Below are 6,000 nucleotides of genomic sequence, written 5' to 3'. Positions count from 1 at the left end.
ACTCCCAGCACTGTATCCTCCCCTGCTCTCTTTACATGTCCAAACCATCGGAGTCTTTCCCTTCTGAGCACTGTTTCCATGCAGAGCCATTACTCTACATCTGTTAGCTACATCTGCACTGGATCGACACCCTTCTATTATGAGATTTGGAACAAAGAATAAAGAAGAGAATAAATTGCTCTCCCGCCCCCTCCCTCCCTCCTTCCTTCCTTCGTTCCTCGAATTGAGTCGTCCGCTACTGTAACAGCCTTCCTGCCAGAGTGGTTAGCGCATACTGTGTGATTTTCAGTTAAGAAAAGAAACATGTGTGCAGTATTCATGCAGTGGAGGAAATGATAAAACTCGTAATATGATAATATAAAACAGTAAAGGAAGGAATGTTAATGAAGTGCATGAAACCAATTATAATCATTTTCCACAGCTAGAGGTCGTTTTTTCTTTTTCTTGTTCTAATAGTTTTCTTTTTCTTCTTCTCCTATATGAGAGAGAGATAATAATGATAATATAATAATAATAATAATAATAATAATAATAATAATAATAATAATAATAATAATAATAATTACAATAACAGTAATATGAGAAGTGTGATAAAGGAGAAGAGAGGAAGAAGAGAAAAAAAAACGGAGAAAGGAGAGAATTACAGAAGAATGAAGAAGAGGAAAGAAGGAATGGAGGAAACAGAAGGAAGGGAAATGGAAATAATGGAAATATATAACAATAGAGCGGGTCAAGGGGGGACGGTGGGAGGGGGGGGGCGGTACTCGGCTCACCTCAAACCAAAACAACGTGACTGAGAAAGAGTAAGGGAGGAGAGGGAGAGAATGTAAGGGAGGAGGGAGGTGGGAACAGGGAAGGGAGAAGAGGACGAAAAGGAAGGAGAGGGAGAGAAAGAGTAAGGGAGGAGAGAAGATGGAAGAGAAGGGAGGGGAGAGGGAGAGAAAGGAGGGGGACGGAGTGAAAGGGAGGAAAGAGAGAATAAGGGAGGAAATAAGGGGATGGAGTGAAGGAGGGGATGGAGGGAGGTAAGGAGTAAGGGAGGTGATAAGAGGGAGAGAGGGATGTAAGTAAAGGAAGGTGAGGGAGAGAAAAAATAAGGGAGGAAAGGAGGGGATGGAGGGAGGTAAGGAGTAAGGGAGGTGATAAGAGGGAGAGAGGGGTGTAAGTAAAGGAAGGTGAGGGAGAGAAAAAATAAGGGAGGAAAGGAGGGGATGGAGGAAAAGGAAGGAGGTGAGGGAAATGAGTAAGGCGAGGTTCCCACTATTCCGTTTTGACGGATCCGTCGACGTTAATAATGACCTCAAAATGACGTCAGCGAAATAGCGGCCGCTCGGCACGGATGATCCACTCCGTCATTCCATCGCTCATCATTCGTTGACAAACATATGGACAGCATTAACCATAATGACCTCTTGTATGTTATTTTGTAGCTAAGTACTTATATTTCATATTTTCATGATATGTTGGATACATAATTTTCATTCTGTGGAGCACCATCTCTCCTCCTCTAAACCTCACCTTCTCTTCCTCACCGAAACACAGGTCTCTGAGGCTACTGACAACAATCTCTACTCTGTTCCCTCCTACTATCTCTATCCTAAATTTCAATCCAAAGCTGGATGTCTACGTGCGCAACGACATCACTTGCTCACATGCCCACGACCTTGACTCTTCTGAATTTTCCACCATCTGGCTAAGACTTCATTGTCATACTATTACTAAATACATCTGTGCTGTTTATCTCTCACCCAACTCAATTAACTATGTAAAATTCTTTGACTACTTGAACTCTAAAGTGGAGCACATCTTGACCCACTCTCCCTTCTCTGAAATCTCCATCTTGGGAGATTTCAATGTTCACCACCAGCTTTGTCTTTCATCCTCTTTCACTGACCAGCCTGGTGAACAAGCCTACAAATTTGCCCTCCTCAACGACCTAGAGCAGTTGGTTCAGCACCCTACACGTGTAGGCGGTAGCGAGTGTTCTAAGTGCTAATTGGTTCATGGATAGAGAAAGTCAATATCCGTCAGGCTTTATTATTGACATAAAAATCGTACAGTTGATAAGAACAAACAAAATACATAGAAAAGGTGTTTGTGTGTGTATGCGTGTGTATGGTGTAGATGACATATAAATGTTAGTGTGTGTAGTAAACAATATGTATGAGTTAACAATAGGAGGACGAGGACAGACAGTGGAAGATAAACGAGTAACAAGAGAGACAAACTGAGACAGGCTGGAGTAGGTAGGAAGACACCTACCGAACGGGCGCAAGCCACTCCCGGTGAGGTATATATGGGAAGTGAGGAGGGTGCTGAAGCCCTCCAAAGGCCCTTCCCATGTCTTCATTAACCGTTTCCCTATTGTCTCATCAACACCAGAGAGTAGTTCAGCATGCTCTCTAAAGACATCTCCTCTCTCTATCCACACCACACTACATTCACACAACATTTTTTTTTTACAACAAAGGAGGCAGCTCAAGAGCACAAAAAAACAATAATAAGAAAAAAAGCCCGCTAATTCCTGCTCCCATAAAATAATCAGAAGAGGTGGCCAAAAGCAAGGTCAAATTCGGGAGGAGAGGTGTCCTGATACCCTCCTCTTGAAAGAGTTCAAGTCGTAGGCAGGAAGAAATACAGATGAAGGAAGATTGTTCCAGAGTTTACCAGCGTGAGGGATGAAAGAGTGAAGATGCTGGTTAACTCTTGCATAAGGGGTTTGGGTAGTATAGGGATGAGCATGAGTAGAAAGTCGTGTGCAGCGGGGCCGCGGGAGGTGGGGAGGCATGCAGTTAGCAAGTTCAGAAGAGCAGTCAGCGTGGAAGTATCGATAGAAGATAGAAAGAGAGGCAACTTCGCGTCGGAATTTAAAAGGTAGAAGACTATCAGTAGGAGGAGGAGAGCTGATGAGACGAAGAGCCTTAGACTCCACTCTGTCCAGAAGAGCTGTGTGGGTGGAGCCCCCCCACTCGTGAGATGCATGCTCCATACGAGGGCGGACAAGGCCGCTGTATATGGATAGCAACTGCGCTGGGGAGAAGAACTGGCGGAGACGATATAGAACGCCCAACCTCGAGGAAGCTGATTTAGCGAGAGAGGAGATATGAAGTTTCCAGTTGAGATTTTGAGTTAAGGATGGTCCGAGGATGTTTAGTGTTGAAAAAGGTGACAGCTGAGTGTTGTCAAAGCTTTTGCTTGCATCTTTTTCATGCGAAAGGGGAGTGCTTGAGTAATACTTTTCACTCTAACCCACTATTTTCTTTTATTGCTGAGTTGCTGTATGGCACTAGTCTTGTTTGTTCGGAGCCGTAATAATCAAGGGTGTAGAATAACATAGGGGTAGGTACTTTTTAACCTTGAACCTCATGTGCTTCTGCTTGAAACAGACATTTTTATCTGCAATGACAGACTTAACTAAAGTTGAGCAGATGCTGTCCCTAACTTTTATTGTAACCAGCATGTCAATATCTGTAACCTTTGGAAGTAAGCAGACAAGTCTTACTTACCCTTTGCTTGACATACCACTGTTACTTGTTACGGGAATTATTTTTTTGGCGTCACAGATGTCAGTCATCCACGTTCGCTACGATCGATGGATAGGTGGAAATTTGTCTTTTTAATTTGATGTTTATTAATGCTGGAATTACTTTAATCAATTATGCTGGAGTTATATATTTCAATGAGATTTGTTACAGCAGTGATTTCACAACTTGGTGACAGGATTTTCTCGTATAGTACTGTAGACCTGAAAAACGGAGTATCAGGAGTCATTGGTGCTGACAGCCGATGCTTCTTAGGCTCTCCAGACTTGTCCTTGTTATCGCATTGTAAATATTAGGACACTCTACGGATAACATTGCCTCTTTTCACACAACCTTATCTCTTGTCGTAGATCCCGCCCGTCTCAAAGGCGTGCCGAGGGTAACAACACTGGCAATTAATTGTCACGCAACGGATGAGTGTTTCTCTGCGACAGTTTTGTGTCAAGGTGTGACTCGAAGGTTCAGTGTGTAGCAGATCTTCTTCAAGGGTTTTTCCTTTTTCTTTTTACTATTCCAAATAGCTCCATTACCATGTATCCTAATGACAGTTTAGTCAATTTAATTTTTCTAGGATGTATCATGTAAATAATTTTTCGAGCTATTATTTTGTTTTCTCGGAATATAACTCAGCTTCCACGTCCATGATTCTCGCCCTGTTTACCTCAACCTGTATGTACATTACCCGTTTTTTGTTACTTTCATGATTATTATCATTGGCATTTCCCTATGTTGTATCGTTAGGCGGGCTCTGACTTGTGTGATAATCTTTAAAGCAACTGTAACAAGACCACGCTTAGCTAGTACACATTGGGCGACTGTAACATGATAAGGTACAAAAAAAAATTATAGGTGGGGTGAGTTGCGGGGTCGCGACTTTTACGGGTATGCGTATATGAATGTATTACTGTATGTGTTGCGACACCGGGTCGGTGTTGCACAACAGGATGTTTAACAACACGCCTAAGACTACCCACATACTGTCCTGAAGACTATCCACCAACCCGAACTCTACAAGAAGCTATGCAAGTGAAATCAAGAATGATCTCCGAGGGACAGCATGAGCCAATAATAATTGCGCCACTATAAACAATTGTCTGCGCCATAACGGGCTCGGGCCCACCATCAGGCCCCTAATAAAAAAAGCCTACCGGCGCTTTAGGTCACATGTAAAAAAGGAAAGAAGAAACTGTTTCCAGGTCCTCTACTCCACAACTGTAAGCTACATCTGCACCGGACACCCTATCTTACCATTCTCTCCACAACTCCCAGCACTGTGTCCTCCCCTGCTCTCTTTACATGTCCAAACCATCGGAGTCTTTCCCTTCTGAGCACTGTTTCCATGCAGGTCATTTATTCCACATCTGTTAGCTACATCTGCACTGGATCGACACCCTTCTATTATGAGATTTGGAACAAAGAATAAAAAAGAGAATAAATTGCTCTCCCGCCCCCTCCCTCCCTCCTTCCTTCCTTCCTTCCTCGAATTGAGTCATCCGCCACTGTAACAGCCTTCCTGCCAGAGTGGTTAGCGCATACTGTGTGATTTTCAGTTAATACAAGAAACATGTGTGCAGTATACATGCAGTGGAGGAAATGATAAGACTCGTAATATGATAATAGAAAACAGTAAAGGAAGGAATGTTAATGAAGTGCATGAAACCAATTATAATCATTTTCCACAGCTAGAGGTCGTTTTTTTCTTGTTCTTGTTTTAGTAGTTTCCTTTTTCTTCTTCTATATGAGAGAGAGATAATAATGATGATGATAATAATAATAATAATAATAATAATAATAATAATAATAATAATAATAATAATAATAATAATAATAATAATAACAGTAATATGAGAAGTGTGATAAAGGAGAAGAGAGGAAGAAGAGAAAAAAAAACGGAGAAAGGAGAGAATTACAGAAGAATGAAGAAGAGGAAAGAAGGAATGGAGGAAACAGAAGGAAGGGAAATGGAAATAATGGAAATATATAACAATAGAGCGGGTCAAGGGGGGACGGTGGGGGGGGGGGGCGGTACTCGGCTCACCTCAAACCAAAACAACGTGACTGAGAAAGAGTAAGGGAGGAGAGGGAGAGAATGTAAGGGAGGAGGGAGGTGGGAACAGGGAAGGGAGAAGAGGACGAAAAGGAAGGAGAGGGAGAGAAAGAGTAAGGGAGGAGAGAAGATGGAAGAGAAGGGAGGGGAGAGGGAGAGAAAGGAGGGGGACGGAGTGAAAGGGAGGAGAGAGAGAATAAGGGAGGAAATAAGGGGATGGAGTGAAGGAGGGGATGGAGGGAGGTAAGGAGTAAGGGAGGTGATAAGAGGGAGAGAGGGGTGTAAGTAAAGGAAGGTGAGGGAGAGAAAAAATAAGGGAGGAAAGGAGGGGATGGAGGAAAAGGAAGGAGGTGAGGGAAATGAGTAAGGCGAGGTTCCCACTATTCCGTTTTGACGGATCCGTCGACGTTA

This window comes from Eriocheir sinensis, unplaced genomic scaffold (assembly GCF_024679095.1).
Source record: "Eriocheir sinensis breed Jianghai 21 unplaced genomic scaffold, ASM2467909v1 Scaffold1172, whole genome shotgun sequence".
In the NCBI taxonomy this organism is placed as follows: Eukaryota; Metazoa; Arthropoda; class Malacostraca; order Decapoda; family Varunidae; genus Eriocheir; species Eriocheir sinensis.
This window is presented reverse-complemented; position numbering follows the sequence as displayed.